Raw genomic sequence first — 17,745 nt, forward strand, 5'->3', positions numbered from 1 at the left:
GTAGAGGTTACACATAAGGTTTGGCACAGATTTTTCCTGTCCGTTTGCACCTGACTAGAGCAGCACTTTGTACGTTTCTTCTCTGCTGCATCGTGCTCCTCTTTTAATACAAAAATCAGAAGGGAATGACAAGGAAAGCACAGAGCTGACAGCAGAGGATTGCTCAGCTTTGGCACTTGTCCACTTTATCAGAGCAGGCTCAGAGAAAAAGATGGGTGCCCAGCAGAGCAAACCAATTCTTTTTTTGCTGTGTATTCCAAGGAGATTACTAACAGTCAGATCACCAACAGCATAGGTTCTGATTAACTATTTTAGAGAAAAAGAGGACAATGAAAACTGTCTTGAAGCCTGAGCATGAAACTTCATGGTATGGAAAAAAAAAAGGTCATTTGCAGGAGTGGGATTTTCAAGGCCTTGAAAGGCCAGCCTAACTCTTAAGGGACATTCAAATGCGGCAAAGAAATCCAGACTAAAAACAAGCATAGAAACATAAGTCTCTTTGTCTTCCTGCCAGCCAGGACTACTCAGTGTCACAGCCACATTGGTACAACATTTCTCTGTGCTTAGTCTAATGAAAAGACAGGACATGTCCACCTGATGAACAAGGGAAAAACTAATGAAAAAACCCTCTATATTGCTGCCAGGCATGCAATATTATCCACCCATGGGCTTAAGAAACAACCCACTTGTATACCTAGTAAGTATGCTGCATTCCTACCCATTTTTGAGGAACTTCTCCCTGAAAATAAGACTGAACTTATTCTTCTTCCTCCTTTCTGGATTGCAAATCTATTTAAATTTATCAGCCTTCCTTTGAGCTCCTTGGCTGTTTTGTAGCTCCTCAACTAGCTTCTTCTAGAATACCTGTTATTAAGACAGGTGGATCCTATTTACTAATGTCCTTAATTACACAAAGGGATAACACAGATCCTTTGTCTTACATAAATAGAGAAGCAGTACAATGATAGTCCCACAACAAGGATTTTATCATGGTTTTCAGATAACTGCCTTTACCAAATGAAGTTGCATCATAATTCTACAAAAGGATTTTCTTAAAGAAGAACCAGACTATGTAGTAATTTTGTATTAGTATATGTGTACCTAGGTATGAGAATTCAATTCATAACTTCTCTGCATGTTTACTTGTAGCCAGAACATTATACTTATAAAGAGGACTGATCACTCACCTGAGCTGGCTATCACTATGGTTTCTTTTATCCTTGTGGCTCTTCTTTCATCTGAGTTTTTCAGTCTGTTACAGAGTTGTATAGAAACTATTGAAAACTGTAAATTGCAGTTTTTAGTATGAGCCAGGAAAACTTCAGATACGTTTCCTTTAGGCACTGCTGGTCTCTAAAGTGTTAATGCATTTGTTTCTCTGTAATGAAGAAGTCACTAATCAGAATGCCTTTACCGTATTGTTTTGTATTCTATTGGCATTTTATATAAAAAACCCTCCTATATTCAAGTATATTTTATCACAGGGTGCCTTCAAGCCCAATCCTCCAGACTAGAGCAGTATTTTATTGTTAATGTCCTCATTTGGAAGACAGGATTAAGGAAATTTCTGTGAGAAAAGACTGCACAATGAAGGGATCAATAAAGCGACTAAATGTTGAGAATACTGAAAGCGGGACAAATCAGTCACATCTTGCATGAAGCTAGGGTGAGCAAAGGGCCTACAGCAATATCAGTGAGAGACAGGAGACTGGAAAGGCATCTCTAGTCTTGCTATCTTGGCTACATGGGAGAAAACTCTTCTTATGCCTGCCCATGGTCTATGGGTCTATAGCTTGTCTCTGACTGGATACTTGAGTGATGGGACCACCATGACCATCCTTTTCTTCAATGTTTAAACTTTCTAAAAGTTTGACACTTTAGCACTGTTTTTACTAGCTCTATTTGTGTCAATTATCTTAACACCCTTCTCCTTCTGTGACCTTAACTGAGAACAGTGTCCTAAGGCCTGAATATTAGACACATGTAGCCTCCAGAGAATAAGATGCACAAATCATTGTAGCTGTAGTTTTCCCCTACATACACTGAAATGAACACAATTCACTATTCAGCTCTATAGCATAAGATTTCATTGAAGCCACGAAGGCCAATTCGGCCCATGCAGAGTAATTGCAATACGGGAATTTAAATTATTGGCAAGGATTTTCAATATCATTGAAAATGAGGGGTTAAACATGTTTCTAATAACAGGCTAAATATAGAATAGGAAGCAGAAAGCAAGGATCTGAAAATGACAGAGTGTGTAAGAGACACAGATTTGCCAACTACAGTAAAGAGTAGAGAGAGATTCAAATAACAAGGTTAGTAGCCCAGTTTCTGTTTAAATAACTGTGCTGGCCTACAATGAAAATAAAGGTGATTAAAGCAGTCCCAGCTCCAATTTAATGTGTCATACTCCCTTGAGAACATAGATCAGAGCTTCCACAGCACTCTTCTTAAAGTGCTTTCAGGCAGAGAAGATGGTTAATGGTGAACCAAACCCTTTCTCAGAATTAAAGAAATACTGGGGAGGGGGGAAGCGGGGGGAACTGAACAAAAATCCAGTGTAATTTCCTTGCATTGTCTGAACTGGTACCAAAATATTTTTTATAGACAACAAAAGTCACTGCAGTGAAAAAAAGTCTTGTTATAACAAATATGAACTGAACCAATGTTTAATGAACTGGCAGAAGAGAGGGTAAGTAACAAGTAGAAATATTTCCATGGGTTTACGCATCTTCTGGTTTTCGACAAGTGCAAGCAGAAGAAAGACAACTATCAATTTTAAAATATGTATTTAGAGGCTATAAATGTTCACATGTATGTACCTGCATTCAGGTGTTGATAGAGTTGATTTTTTTCAGTGTTACCACCTAATTTCGGAATCTACTGTTTACTGCTCAGATCTTCTGAAAATCAAGCCCTACATTTATGTCTGTGTGTGAGCAGATTCCTACTTCCACCGTTGAAATGGATTTTTGAATGGAGTCGGAAATCTTCTCACAAAAGGACTATCTCTGTCTCTGCACATTCTCATACAATGAGGTAGTTGAATAACTATATCCCACACCAGAATTGGGAAAAAAAAAAAGTGAACTAAGAGACAGGATGCTAGCCTGGACTTAGGAGATATTTGGCCACTTCCTTTGTTGTGCTGGAAGCGTTCTGTGTGAGGAGCTCAAGTCTGTGGTGATGAATGGAAATGTATCACTGTCTTAGGGTGTTAACAGAGGTTTTCATCTGAACCTCCACCCCAAATTTCATTGATAAAAGTCTTCTAGGTGTCCTGCTTTTTGGAGTTTTCTTGCAGATTTTTGTCTTATTTTAAGACAACAGACAAGCAGAAAGATTATCTTGTGTCCTCTGTCCTGAGACAAATAATTTAATTTTTTTCCAGAGGTAGCGAAGTAGAATCTGACCTATAAATGTTGTTCGAGATTAGAGCCATTCAGACAGAATTGTATTGCAACATAGTTTAGAAAAGAAAAATACCTCATTTGAGCTAGTAATTGTTTGAAGAATGCAAAGTGATTTCTAAAATTGATGCAAGAAATTCTGGAAGAAATTCAGTTATTCTTACCTTGGAAGTAAGTCTGATCCTGTACGGTTTTCTCAGGCTAGAATCCCAGTGACTTCAGTAGGTTGGCACGGCTTAATACTCAACACTACAAATATCACACATACATAATCTTACTTATGTCATTTCCTCAAAGGGAAATTTGATAGGTGAAGTGAGATGTGAGAATAATGAGCATACACAAGCTATTCTGAGTATTCAAGCCATTTTTGCAATCATCTACTCAAAACAAGAGACCTTAAAATCAATGGGACACTACAAACAAACTGAGGCAAAGTATCCGGTCCATCAGCAAACAGAAATAAACAGCAAGATGTTTCTTATGCAGTACACACATGAGCCAGTATCAATATTGAAATCTTAAAGTCAGTATCCACAAACAACAAACCCCTAGCATTTAACTGAACAACATTTATGCTATGCCAATGCAAGGAAGCTTGTACTCTGTGTTTTAATCTTTTTTTTTTTTTTAACAATAAAGGTGAAGCTAAAAATCCAATACATGAATTAATTAAAATAAATTGGGAAAATAAAAGGTGATGTCTGTAGTTGGTATTGGGTTTTTTTTAGTTCATTTGTTATTTAACCAGGAGGACCTCTGAGTCAGTCATATATTTGAGTATTGAACTAGGTTTTCATGTGTACATAAGTCAACAGTCTTTTAATGGCTATCTGTAGATCAAAAATAGCTTGAGGTGAAACCTCAGTACATGGTATTCAGAAACAATAACTACCAAGCTATCAGTGTAGCTATCAGCTACACTGATCTATATGTTCCATATTTTAGCTTTAGGCATTTAAAAAAAAAAACAAAACAAAACCAAGATTATTTTTATAGAAATAGTGCTTCTGGAATTGATCTGTGGAAATGGCAAGACTAAACTGTGACATGATTTTGAGAAATTCTGCAAGATTATGATGGATTCAATACCTTTTATGGCCAGTGGCCTCTGTATAAGAAATACTGTAAAGCAAAAACAGTTCTCTCTAAGACTAAGGTCCAAGGGAATGGATTTTGGGGTAAAAAAGTTTATGCCCTGAGGACCCTGAATAGTCACCAAGAAAACATTTTATTCCATATATTAATCCCTGCCTACTAGCTGCTTAGAATTTACCAACTATTTTATACTATTTGCAACTTACACACTGGCAATGTGTTTTGGATTATAGTCTTCCTAAAAATTTGAGCTGACTGAAAAATGGCAAAACTAAGGAGCACATGTCTTAGGGTAGCTTAAAATAACTGTGACACCTTCTGCATCAAGTCCTTCAACTTGTGTCTTCTACAGATAATTTCTGGAGCCAGTAATGTCATGGCTGACTAAATAGCTGGATTTGTGGGAGTGAATTTAAGATCTCAGAAAAGTAAGCTGCATACACACCATAATTATGGTTATATACGTGGTTAAGTACCCACACAGGCAAACCCCAGTCTTCATTTCTATACTATGTATATAGTATATTGTATCTCCGCAGTATATGTACTCCTTTTTGATCTCCTGACTGTTGTTAATTCTACACCATTTGAACTTGGGCTTTGTTAAGAACAACATTTTGGACCTGACTGGACTTCTAAAAAAAAAGTAAAAACAAATAGAAGGTACCTTGTGCTATTTTTTAATTTAAATAGACATAATATTGCCTCCTCTTACAGGTTTATTACAAGTGTGAGTTAATGTTTATGTGTTTTAGCTTATTGCAAATATAAACCACAAAAAATATACATAAATGACAGTGACAATGGGATTTCCAGTGACACAATAACATTTGTAATTGCCTTTGACAAAATCTCTGATTTTAAAATGCTTGGTGACTGTCAAGATAAGCTTAAAGGTCTGAACTCTTCTCCCTCAGTGTTTTTTGAAAAGTAGTCTCTATAGAAGGAAGGAAGGAAGGACACCTTCAAAATCCCAATTTCTAATTTGATTTTCAATTCTCATAAAAAGGTTTCTTTTCATTATTCATTTCTGTAGGCTCCTGAGACTGCTTTTCAAATTTCCAGAGAAACAGTGCTGGAATTCAAAAAAGACTATACAGCATCTAAAAATAATAGGAAGCATTCAGTTTTACAATAACTGCAGTAATTAAATAACCAGCTTTGCCAGCCTCAATTTAAATGAGATTACTTATGGATGAGGTTTTTTCTCCCCCTTGGTCCTACCAAAATAAACCCCATGTTTCTTTAAATGAAGCTTGCTGATAATACATACCTGTCATGCCGTTCCCTTTGAGTGCTTGGGGAAATAAAAATTCATAGCAATTGATTGCCCTGTGTAGCCATGGATCCAGATGCCCTTTCAAATATTCATAAAGATCTCAAAGGGGTCCCTGTGGATCCCATTTGTCTGCTGTATATTTATATATCCCTCCAGTCTTCAGGAAAATTGTCAAACAAAAGTCACTTTTGCAGCTAGATATTATTGACTCTTTCTACCTTGTAGATTTTTGTATGCTCATGCTGCGTATTGTGAGTGAAAAATGGAACAAGATGAAGAAATGTTTATGAATATCATATACCAAGTCTTAAAAGTTCGTCATTAAAGCTGGGGGCTTGAAAGCTGCTACTGATCATAAATGGATGAAAGAAAAGGACAAAAGTGTTAAAATTGGAGTCAAGTGGAGCAAAATCTGAGATAAAAATAAAGGACAAAAATGTCACATTTGCACTCAAAGTCAGACCACTAGATTCAGAGCTACATTCCTGCTGTGCATTCAAAACCTCTCACTGAGATCAATGTAAAGATTAAGTGAGCACAAATATAAAGCTATTTTTTAAAGTTTAACTCTCTTTTAGAAAATATTGTCAAGGTATTAAGTGTGTGAAACATATCTTATTCAACTGGCAATTTAAAGGGATCTTCCTTTCCCCAGCTCTCCCTAGTAAGTTACCCATTTGCAGAATCCTAATAATGTTGGGAACAACTTTTAAGCCCTTCTGTAAATGCTTTGTCTTATCTGTTCTATTCAAAAAGTCATGGAGCAGAAGGTACTCATCCAACCTTACAGAAAAATCCATACAGTTTGCAGGATAAAATTCCAGCCACATAACAATTTAGGAGTTGGCAGCCAGTTTCCATTTCCAACTTTCATACTCACTGAGATTTTCAACTTCTATTTGTGTCTCTTTTTAAGAGAATATTGCAAAACTATGTTCCCAAAATGCTCTAAACAGAAGACAGTGGAAACCCAAAGTGCTTCCTGAACTCTTCAATCCTTACTCTGCTCTGCAGCAGCTGCAATTAACTTGAACAGGCCATCACTATTGACACTGGTCCCATCGCCTTGCTCCAGCAGAGCATGACAACAGGAGTGCAACAGAGAGCCAGAACCTGGGTAGGCAAAGAGTCTTGTCTGTCACCAGTCATTTCCATTCTGCTGCTCAGGAAATAACTGCAGTTCAGAGTCCAGGAGTTAATTAGAAATGTAGCAGCTATTCTATCACCTATGAAGTAATGACATAAGCTAAGCTAATGTCTGTAATGCAGAATACTATTGAAAGACAATTAGGTATCATGATACCTGTCATGAATTCCCACCATGTAGAGCTATGAGTTGAGACACAAAATTTAAAGTACATCAGCATCAGTATATGTTAATCCAGGAGACTTATTCTGAGACATAGTATTCTTACCCATCAGATTCTGAGGGCTTTTGTCAAGTGATTTTTCACAGTCTTCAAAAATACACTGACAAATATAATGACCCATGAAACAGACTTCAACAAACCTCAGTAGAAGGGATGTGGTGACTTTTATTGTTGGTTTTAGTTTTAAAAAAAATGAAAATAAGGAGGGATTGGGTTTGAGTTAAAGTGACTAGAAGAGAAAATAAACAGTGTATATGACTCTAAGTTCTATGATATTGTACAAAAGGACACAATGACACAATCAGTATGTAAAGTGAATGTGCATAGCACTTATTTTCTGCTTAAAAAGCAGCTGTTTTCTTATGTAATATCTTTCCCAGTTGAAATCAGGATGCAAACCAGAATGAAGTGAATGTTCACTGTGGACAGATTTCCTTCTGCTCTTGCTGGATTGGATGAATCCACAACAGCAGGAGGTTGGTCCTCTCTTGCATACTTAAGGAAACTCACAGAAAATGCAGAAAACAAATATAACACTGTGGGGCTAATTTAAACCTGCACGATAGGGAAATGAAGACACAAGTCTCTCCCCATAGCGTATGGAAAAGAGCAGGGGGTCACCATATGGACTGCAAAACATTTTGTAGAATGATTTAATTAAAATAGAATTAAAGTATCTGCTCTAAGTTCTATTGCTTTTGTGAGTTTTGTCAGATAGTCCACATAGCCTTAGCAAAGAAATGTAAGACAAAAGGCCTAACAATAAGTGTTAGCCATTAGCATTTTATGTGCTGAGTATGCTAATGTCCCCTTCTGTTACCTTAGTGGGCAAAATCCATTTGCAGAAACCAAGGAAGACTTTCTTAAGCTTAGGGCTATTAAATATGAATGAAAAGAAAGTGGAAAAGCTTGTCCTGAATGGATTGGATAACATCAAGGGCTTGGAAATTCTCTTGCAAGTGGTACCTGTACTACTGAAATTTTCAGTAAAGATTCTGGGATACACGCTGCAGGAGTTACTCTTTATGGTCCAGTTCACAATCCAATGTGAAGTCCAGTGGAAGAATGTGATTGTCTCTTCCTAATGCAAATTTTAGTGGAATTGTCTCGGATAGTTTCAACATGTTTTCAATGATTCTTTGCAATGGGTGCACTTACAAAGCAATTATTTGTTTCCTCATGATAATAATTGTGATGAAAAGATATTTAATAAATGGCAAAAAAAGAAAATACAGAATAATCAGCACATTTGATAGATTTCACCAGACAGAAGAAATGTCCAGTCTTCTGCATTTTAGGTCATAGATCCCCATTTCTTTTCTCTACTTCTTACTTTTTATATTGCAGAAATAAAAATAATTCTAATGAAACATTTGTTATGTGGTGCGTTGACCTTTGCTGGCTGCCAGGTGCCCGCCAAGCCGCTCTATCACTCCCCATTCTTTACAGGACAGGGGGAGAAAATACTGTGAAAAGCTCATGGGTCGAGATAAAGACAGGGAGAGATCACTTACAAGTGACTGTCATGGCAAAACAGACTGGACTTGGGAAGACTTGATGAAACCCTGGCACAGATTGCCCAGAGAGGTGGTAGATGCTCCATCCCTGGAAACATTCCAGGTCAGGCTGGATGGGGCTCTGAGCAACCTGATCTAGTTGAAGATGTCCCTGCTCATTGCAGGGGGTGGGGGGAGTGGCCTAGATGACCTTTAAGTGCTTTCCAACTCAAATTATTCTATGATTCTATGATTCTAAAAATTAATTTAATTTATTGCCAATTAAACAGAGTGTGAAAATGAGAACTAAGAATAAATCTAAAAACTCCTTCTCCCCACTATTCCCTTCTTCCCGGGCTCAACTTCACTCTCAACTTCTCTACCTCCTCCCCCCGAGCGGTGCAGAGGGGTGGGAAATGGGAGATGTGGTCAGTTCATAAGGCTTTCTCTGCCACTCCTTTCTCCTCACACTCTTCCCCTGCTCCAGTGTAGGTTCCCACCCATGGGAGACAGTCCTTCACAAACTGCTCCAATGTGGATCCTCTCTGTGGGCTGCAGTCCTTCAGGCACAGACTGCTCCAGCATGGCTTCCCTGCAGGGTCACAAGTCCTGCCAGAAAACCTGCTCCTGCCCGGGCTCCTCTCCATGGGCTGCAGTTCCTGCAAGGAGCCTGCTCCAGTGTGGGCTCTCCACAGGCTGCAGCTAAGAGCACATCCACCTGCTCTGGCATGGGGTCCTGCCCGGGCTGCAGGTGGAGATCTGCTCCACCGTGGACCTCCCTGGGCTGCAGGGGGACAGCCTGCCTCACCATGGGCTTCCCCACGGGCTGCAGGGGAATCTCTGCTCCTGCACATGGAGCACCTCCTCCCCCTCCTTCTTCACTGACCTGGGGGTCTGCAGGGCTGTCCCTCTCACACGTTCTCACTCCTCGCTCCCAGCTGCTGTTGCACAGCAGTTTTTACCCCTTCTTAAATCTGTTCTCCCAGAGGCATTACCACTGTCACTGATGGGCTCTGCTTTGGCCAGCAGCGGATCCGACTTGGAGCCAGAGCCAACTAGAACAGGCTCTGATTGACATGGGGGCAGCTCCTGGTGTGTTCTCACACAAGGCACCCCTGCAGCCCCCCTCTACCAAAACCTTGCCACATAAACCCAATATGGTTACTTTGATGCCACATTGTGACTCTCACCAGCTGGAGGGAAACTGAATTTTCATTTGGGTTAAAATATCCAGACAAAATCTTAACAGGGAATCTTCTGTAGATCAGACAGTCAGTACATGTGTAAATACACTCCACACTGAAATACATTCTTAGCAAATTTCTAAACTTCTGATTTCCAAAACAGAGACAATGTTTAGATAAAATTTTCTTCAAACAAGTCATGTGAACTAAAAAACAAATATTAAATTGCTCATTCAAATTCCTTAATTTCTACCAAGAAATTGCAGATTAATCAATATTCTTTGAAATCAGATTTGATTATTGTATCCCAAAACACTGCCCCATCCACAAATGGGAGGAAAAATAAAAATTGCTTTTATCTTTTATATATAGTTAACAGTTTCCGATTGAGGTAGTTTAACATTATCTTGAGATACTAGGCAATTAAAAATTAATTTTGAATCAATTAATGTGATTTGTTCTGTTTAATTGTGTCACTGATGGTACTCAACAGCACCTGGTGTGCTGCTACTGTCATTTTAGACATGCTCCAGGAAATCAGTGAAAGGAACATAAGGTTATGGTGAGTTCATCAGCAGTCCTTTTAGACCCTTGGTTTGGTGTGACTCATTCTTTTGTGACTATGCAATTAGTTTGGAATGGTGTGTAAAAATCTATTGCTTTGCAAATCAAGCTGATTTAAAGTATTGCCTAGCAGCAGAATTACCCTATAAGGAAACGAGGTGGGGGAAAATGGCAAGAAACTTTCTTTTTAAATGCTTTCATCAAAGAAATTGTGTTTGGCCGCATGTGTGCTGAGGAGAGTATGATAATGTGTGAACTTGAATTTGAGAGCTCCTGTACATAACAACCAAAGACAAAGAACAGGCATGTTCCTTCATTCCAGCTACAGTGTTTCAGAGGAAATTTTTTAAAATCATCTATTTAAATGAATTGAGAATTTGAAATGTATGCCCAGTGCATTTCCTATGCAATCAAAATCAAGTGTACTGTCTGATACTCCTCCAGCTTTTATGTGCTCACATACTAATTTTCCAGAAGCCATGATCAATGTTTCATTCAACACACAGATTGGACTGTGCTTTGGGGTGGAATAATTTGTCATCAAAGGTGGCAAGAGCATATAGAATGAAGCAGGGATTACAAGAAAAGCAGCCACAGTCTTACACATTAGTAAGTTAAGTGCTGCCCTGGAAAATTGCATGGTTTTCTCTAAATCTGCCACTGAGTTACAGTGTGTTATTGGAAAAAAAATCACATGAAATTAAACTTTCCCTGGATGCCTGGTAATTGCATGCTTCTGAGCCTGAGCCCCTGAAATGTTCATGCACTGAGAAGAAAAATGCTCTAAATTTTTAATTTTGAAAAACAGATTTCAGATTATTTAAATTAGCCCAAGTTAATGGATACTTTTGATTTTAGTCTCTTTTTTATTTGTCATTTGTAAAAATGGTGATGTAATACCAAATACTTGGAAATTGTGAAAATAAAGTCACCGGTCCATGAAGTATGCCAGTATAATTCAGTATCTCCCTATTTCTCCTGGGAAATTCATGCCCAGTCTTAGACCAATCATCTCCATACTTGATACCCTTGTGTTTATCACATAGAAGCATTTACCTTCTGGGACAGAAGAGCAGACACCTCATTACCATCACCTGACAGCAATAACTTCAGTGTGAAGTACCTGCTTGTGTCATTGACAAAACCATCTGTTTTCTTTTGCTAAGGCGGTGGCTGTAATCCTACTCTGCTGCTGATCAGGGTACCCACCAAAATTTGACTTACATCTTCAGCCCCTGGTTACTGACACAAAAGAACTATATTTATATCACTCTCATCCGAGATTTCTGATTTGTGACTTTACAATGCTAACACTCTGAAAGACAGTAGTGGCTAAGGTGATCTGCACTTGTTGCTGTATAATAGAGGCTTTGCTACTGCAAAGTGTTTAGAGGCAGACTTTACAAGTACCCTGGTATCTATCTATCACTCATTTCGACACTTAAAATCCTTTGGTAATGCAAGATATGAATGGGAAGAAAACTGCACAGAGAAAGGTGGAAGTATGTGTCTAAATTTTATAGAAGACTTCGTAAGAGGTAACACAGATCAGAAAAGCACAGATTTTCTTAATTTCAGTAAAAAGATGAGTCTACTACTCACTATAGTTGTCAGATTTTACTGTCAGAATTTTTCTGCGTGAGTATATAAACTGATTTTGTGCAACCTGGGTGGTTCTATTTCTTATTCCACTGTTACTAAGAGGTTTTGTACAAATGCTAAAACACTAAAAAAGACTTAATTTCTGTTGGATAGGTAAATATCTACTGCAACATGCCAGGATCTTCAGAGCACTTGAAAGAGTTAAAAAAAGGTCTGACATTGGAGAAGAAGACCACATTAATAGGAGAGATTGAGTATCTGCAATAAAAAACTGAAACAGGAATTGTTGCACTTTGTCAGTGGTGAAACACATCAACACCTTTGGCATTTTATGTTCCAAACACCTAAGAAAACAATAAATTGATTTGGTGTTTTATTTCCACTGCTCATCTTTAGGGGATGACATTAAATCTCATTAAAGGCAAAATAAAATCAAAGTAATCTGTTTAAAGTGTGGACCACTAAGACCAAAGTGGAAAGAAAAATAAGTCCTAGAAGGCCATGATGTCAGATACAAATTCTGCACCAGGCATTTTACTATAAATATGATGTTGATGTAAACAATCTCTTTCCCAAGCTGTTCAGTTGGAAAATTATGTTCTGGGTCCAGTGCAATAGAAGTATGCTTCTTAGTCAACCATTTCAGTGGAGGAATCAGACAGTGCATCCATATTCAGCCCCTGACATATTGATTTCTGCACACACTGAGCAAAAATAGAACTTCTGTTTCCATATTTGTTCCAATACTGTTCACAGGTAAATCCAATGTCCATTGTAATGAATTGCTTTGGAACAACTATCATGCCTTTGAATTTATACTTCACGGTTGCACTGAAGGTATGTTTTAAGATTAAGTCCATCTGAGATGAAAATTTTCAGTCTTATTTTTAATTTCATCATAAAGCAGAAAAGGCCAGTACTGACTCCAATATAAGGCTCTGGTTTTTCATTACAAACAAGACCAAACCAAAGATACTTGGAACTTTTATTTCGAAGTATTAACTATTTTACTCACTTGGAGGAAGAACCTCAACTGACCTTTAATGCCTTAGACTAAGAACTTTCATATACAATCTGCCTTGGACCAGTTCTATTTAGTGCCTTATTAACAACTTAAAAATAATGGAATAAAATGGAATTACTTATTAACAATGGAATAAAGTGTCTGTGGACCAAACTAGAAGGACAGCATCAGAATTCAAAGTGGTATTGATACACAATACAGTGATTAAAGGGATGATCTTCAACAAAGTGTGCGGTATTTTACCTTAGATAAAACAGTGTGGCTGTGTGTTAATGGTCGAGAACAATCTGTCCAAGGGCTTGCTGGTCATAGTTCAGTAGTGTACACTGGTGGTCAGATTATAATGTGACTCGTGTGTTTCCATACCCTATTCATGTTGTGTTCTTATCCATGGTCAGAAACATTTGTTTTCCTCATCATTAAAGTGAAAGATTGCCTTTTTACTAGGGAAAAGGGAAAGGATGGTTCTGGTATGTAGTCTAGATTTAATTCTCTTACTAAGTATTCAACAGTTAATGCCCATAATTTAAAATCTATAGAATTCATCACAGACAAATATAGACAAATGCATACACACAGACCAAAAAAAAAAAAAAAAAAAGCAAAAATACTTTCAAGGAGAAGAAGGGTTCCCCTCAGTAGTATCTATACACGAGAAGTGGTTAGGCTGGATTACAACTGATATTAAGTTGACTTAAAAGAGAAAACCAGCAGAATCTGAATGCTTAATATTTTTTAGTTAAATAAAATACAAATTATTCACTACTGTGTATTATATGTCATAATATAGCTTATTTTCTATTCTATAGTTTCATCTAAATTTAAGCATATGTTTTCCTTTTGATAGCGCTAAATTCAGATCTATGGAAAGGGAACTCTGCTGTTAAAAGTTTGTCTTATCACAAGAACATGTTTGACAATATACTGTCTGCTGCAATTGGGTTTAACTTCATCTGTTATCACATACATTGAAGTCCAGAATTCCCTGCAGTAGACTGATATTTAAGAAGGAAAAATTATCTGCGCTGGTATAATCAGAGAACAATAACAAATCAGTGCAACAGCAAAAGTCAAATAACACGGCAAGTTATTACAATGATCATATTTTCTGGCTTCTTACCGAATATTCTTTCAGAAGTCTCAGATTGCTGTCATTTTGTGAAGAGCTGATCCATCAAGTTACAAGTTGTGAAACATAATTAAAGTTCACTTATCCTGAAAAAGTGTTATTAATTATTCTTTTTAATCTAGTGCCCAAACCAAAAGTATAAAAAGTTTTTTAGTCTAGGAAAAAAAAAGTTATAAAATGGCAATAGCTTATATTTTGCTTTTTCTAGATCTACCATTTGTCTCCTGGATTTGCTGGTTCTCATACAATTACTTTGTCATTTCTCTCACCTCAGAACGTTCTTATAATTAAGGAAATTACTCTTCCCTATAGTGGCAACAATTCTTTTCAGGGTGATTTCTTGGCATTTTAGAAAATGTTAGCAGGTCAGCAAAGTTTCAGGTTTCAGAAATTACGAATCACATAAACACCATTTGTTATGGTCATATTTGAAGATACTGACTCATCCAGGCAAAGAACAGGCACAACGCCTGAGGTGACCAAACATACAGCGTGAATAGCAACTACACAATACTGGAATAAGCAGTTCATAAACAGACTAAAGCTTGGAAAAATTTCCTTTGAACTACATTGTATGTATTTTGGAAGCCTGTATTTCTACATACTAGGTCTGCTTGTTAATCAAGAAAAATATAAATGTGAAAAACACAAATTACTAAAAAATATGATCATAAATAAAAACTGAATCCATTTGTTTTCAGAAACTTCATTTTTCAAGACACGCCTGCAAAGGAAATGGTTACTGTTAAGGAAACATCATGAAAAGCATTCTGTATGTTCAACAGTTTCTTGATATATCCCTCTCAGCCTTCTGATATACAGCAATTTTATTGTCACTTACAATGATTGTTTGCAGCTGTGCTGTGAGTTTTCTACTTAAACAGAATATGAGCCTTTCTTCTTTGTGCTTTGTTTCAATATCCAAATTCTGATCATATGAGGATCTTTCAGTTTTTGCCTTGGAAACCATCTAGTTTGTGCATACTTAATTTTTGTATGCATATTTACTTTTCATCTGGCAATATTATTTGCAATATTATTTATGAAGGTATGACTCTTTTTAATGTATTCTATTGAATATACATTTGTGTTAGCGAGTATTTTAATGAAAATACAAATTACTAGACTAATGTTGGATTCCATCTAAATTTCATATAATCTCACATCAGTGATGATACTCAGTCATTCTTTATCGTCTTACTGTTGGATGCACTTAATAGAAAATCCAAGGAAAGAGTAGGTATTTGTTGACCAAACCTGGTGCCACGAGAACAGAAGATAAAAAGATCATGGGTAACTATGTATTTGGGAAACCAAATGTACAGAACAGTAAAGCATCTGGAACTATTAAACGACAGATTTACTTTAAAATAGAGTAAATGTCCTCTGAGATCTGAATCCCCTCTTTTCACTTTGAGAAATACCATAATTGTCTGTTGTGCTGTTGAAGGAAAAAAGTGCAAGTTCTCATAAGGAAGTACAATGGCGTAAACATCTACAAGCCAGAGCTGATGCCATGTCTTGCAGCTTTTTTTTTTTTGCCCCCCCCCCCCCCCCCCCCCTTAATAGTTATTTTTCCACTGTAATAGTATCACAAATTCCCATTTTGGGGACACAGCTACTTGTATCTGATATCCTCAATCCAGGAGCCATAAACTATACGTGGGGAAGCCACAATCATGCCTATAGTGGACTTGCTTGTCCCAAGCTACACTCCAGCTACTAGGACACGACCTGCAAGACTCTTCAGTGATAGGGTACACCTGTGTTGAATAATGCATGCAGAAAGATCTTAAATGTTTCTCCCTTCATCTAGATATCCAGATCTCCTGATGGCCATAGCAAGTATATGAACCAATGTGATCATATTTTAAATCACTACTTTTTCAAGATCCAAAATGTTTTCCCTATAGACATGGTTGCAAATGCAATCCATTGTGACCTGCAGACATATTGGTTTGTATCTGTGGAATTAATTTCCGTATTCTGAAACTTCTAGATTCCTATTTCGATCAGAATGAAGGATCTGGTCATGCAGCAGTGGCTCACCTAATTCAGTCTTAAAGAATGAGACACAACTAAAATTGTATTATGGCTTCCTGAGCACAATGGACAAAACAAGTCAGGAGCACTAGAGTTGCCAGTATTATATCAGATGTGGTCTCACATGGAGCCTGCTGTTTTGCAATCACACAAGGAGGAGGCTGGAAAGGCCTGTAACTGGTTCGTAAACACTGCAGATGGCAATTCCATTCCGTATAGCTCATATATTAACCACTTCATTACAATATTATGTGTTAAACCTGAAACAGTAATGAAATAGGTATCATTTGGTGCGTTCCCTGTGGAACGCATATTGGTTGGTGCTTCCCTAGAGCAACGTGGATGCAAAGACTGTATCAAAGACTAGGACTGGTACCTCTAAAGCATAGATATCATGAGATGAACCCAACACAGGCTATAAAATCGGTTGCAACTGTGCATAAAGTGGGCTGAGTTTGCTTTGTTTGCAGTATGTCTAAAGGTAACAACCTCAAGTGCCTAAAGAACATTTAAGAGAATAAAACAACAAGCTAAAGAGCTCAGCCAAACATTATTTCTAGGCGATATTAGAATTAGAAAGAGTGAAATGGAATCACCCTGAAGGCTGTAAAATAATGAGTTTTTTAGATATCAACAGATGTTAGAACATGTAATGGCTCTTTTATGATGCATTCTCTAGCACACATTAAATACCTCTATATACTGTTCAATTAAAACAATGGAAAACTGAATATGCCAAAGCAGGGGAAAATTACCCTGATATATCCAACTACAGTCATTATTCTGTTAGTAATAGCTTTGATATTAACACAGATATGGAAAGAAAGTTAGTCAAAACTTAGTTGTGGCTCTTTTTCATTTAGTAAAACCAAACAGTTTCAAATGATGTTTTTCTTTCTCAAAAGCTCACATAATGTCAACATACATTTGCAGCCTATTATTCTACAACTAAGGTAAAAGTGGTAGAACCTAACAATTACCCAGGATGAGACAGTAACAGATAACAAGGGGATGTGTGATATGTAAATTACAAGGATGGAGCCCCTCTCCTGTGAAGACAGGTTCTGAGAGTTGGGGTTGTTCAGCCTGGAGAAGAGAAGGCTCCGGCGACACCTTATAGCAGCCTGCCAGTACCTGAAGGGGACCTACAGGAAAGCTGGGGAGGGACTTTTTACAAGGGCATGTAGTGATAGGACAAGGGGTAATGGCTTTAAACTGAAAGAGGGTAGATTTCGATTAGGTATAAGGAAAAAATTCTTCACTCTACATTGAAGGTGGTGAGGCACTGGAACAGATTGCCCAGAAAGGCCGTGGATGCCCCATCCTTGGAAGTGTTCAAGGCCAGGTTGGATGGGGCTTTGAGCAGCCTGGTCTAGTGGAAGGTGTCCCTGCCCATGGCAGGGGGTTGGAACTAGATGATTTTTCAGGTCCCTTCCAATCCAAACTATTCTGTGATTCTGTGATTCTATGACTGAATTAAGATATTTTGTCAAACCAGCACTCACAGATTTTTTAGAGATACTGTAGCAGCATCTTACAGGTA

At 37.6% G+C, this 17,745-nt stretch overlaps 1 long non-coding RNA gene across 1 annotated transcript in view; it reads left to right on the top strand.

The window, feature by feature from the left end:
* Positions 1–14,966, top strand: part of LOC115340694 — a 41,240-nt gene extending 26,274 nt beyond the window's left edge. The window contains exon 5 of the long non-coding RNA XR_003923138.1: positions 14,861–14,966. This is a non-coding gene — a long non-coding RNA (uncharacterized LOC115340694). The remainder of the gene's footprint in view (positions 1–14,860) is intronic.
* The last annotated feature ends 2,779 nt before the right edge of the window (positions 14,967–17,745 follow it).

This window comes from Aquila chrysaetos, chromosome 4, assembly GCF_900496995.4.
Source record: "Aquila chrysaetos chrysaetos chromosome 4, bAquChr1.4, whole genome shotgun sequence".
Classification (NCBI taxonomy): domain Eukaryota; kingdom Metazoa; phylum Chordata; class Aves; order Accipitriformes; family Accipitridae; genus Aquila; species Aquila chrysaetos.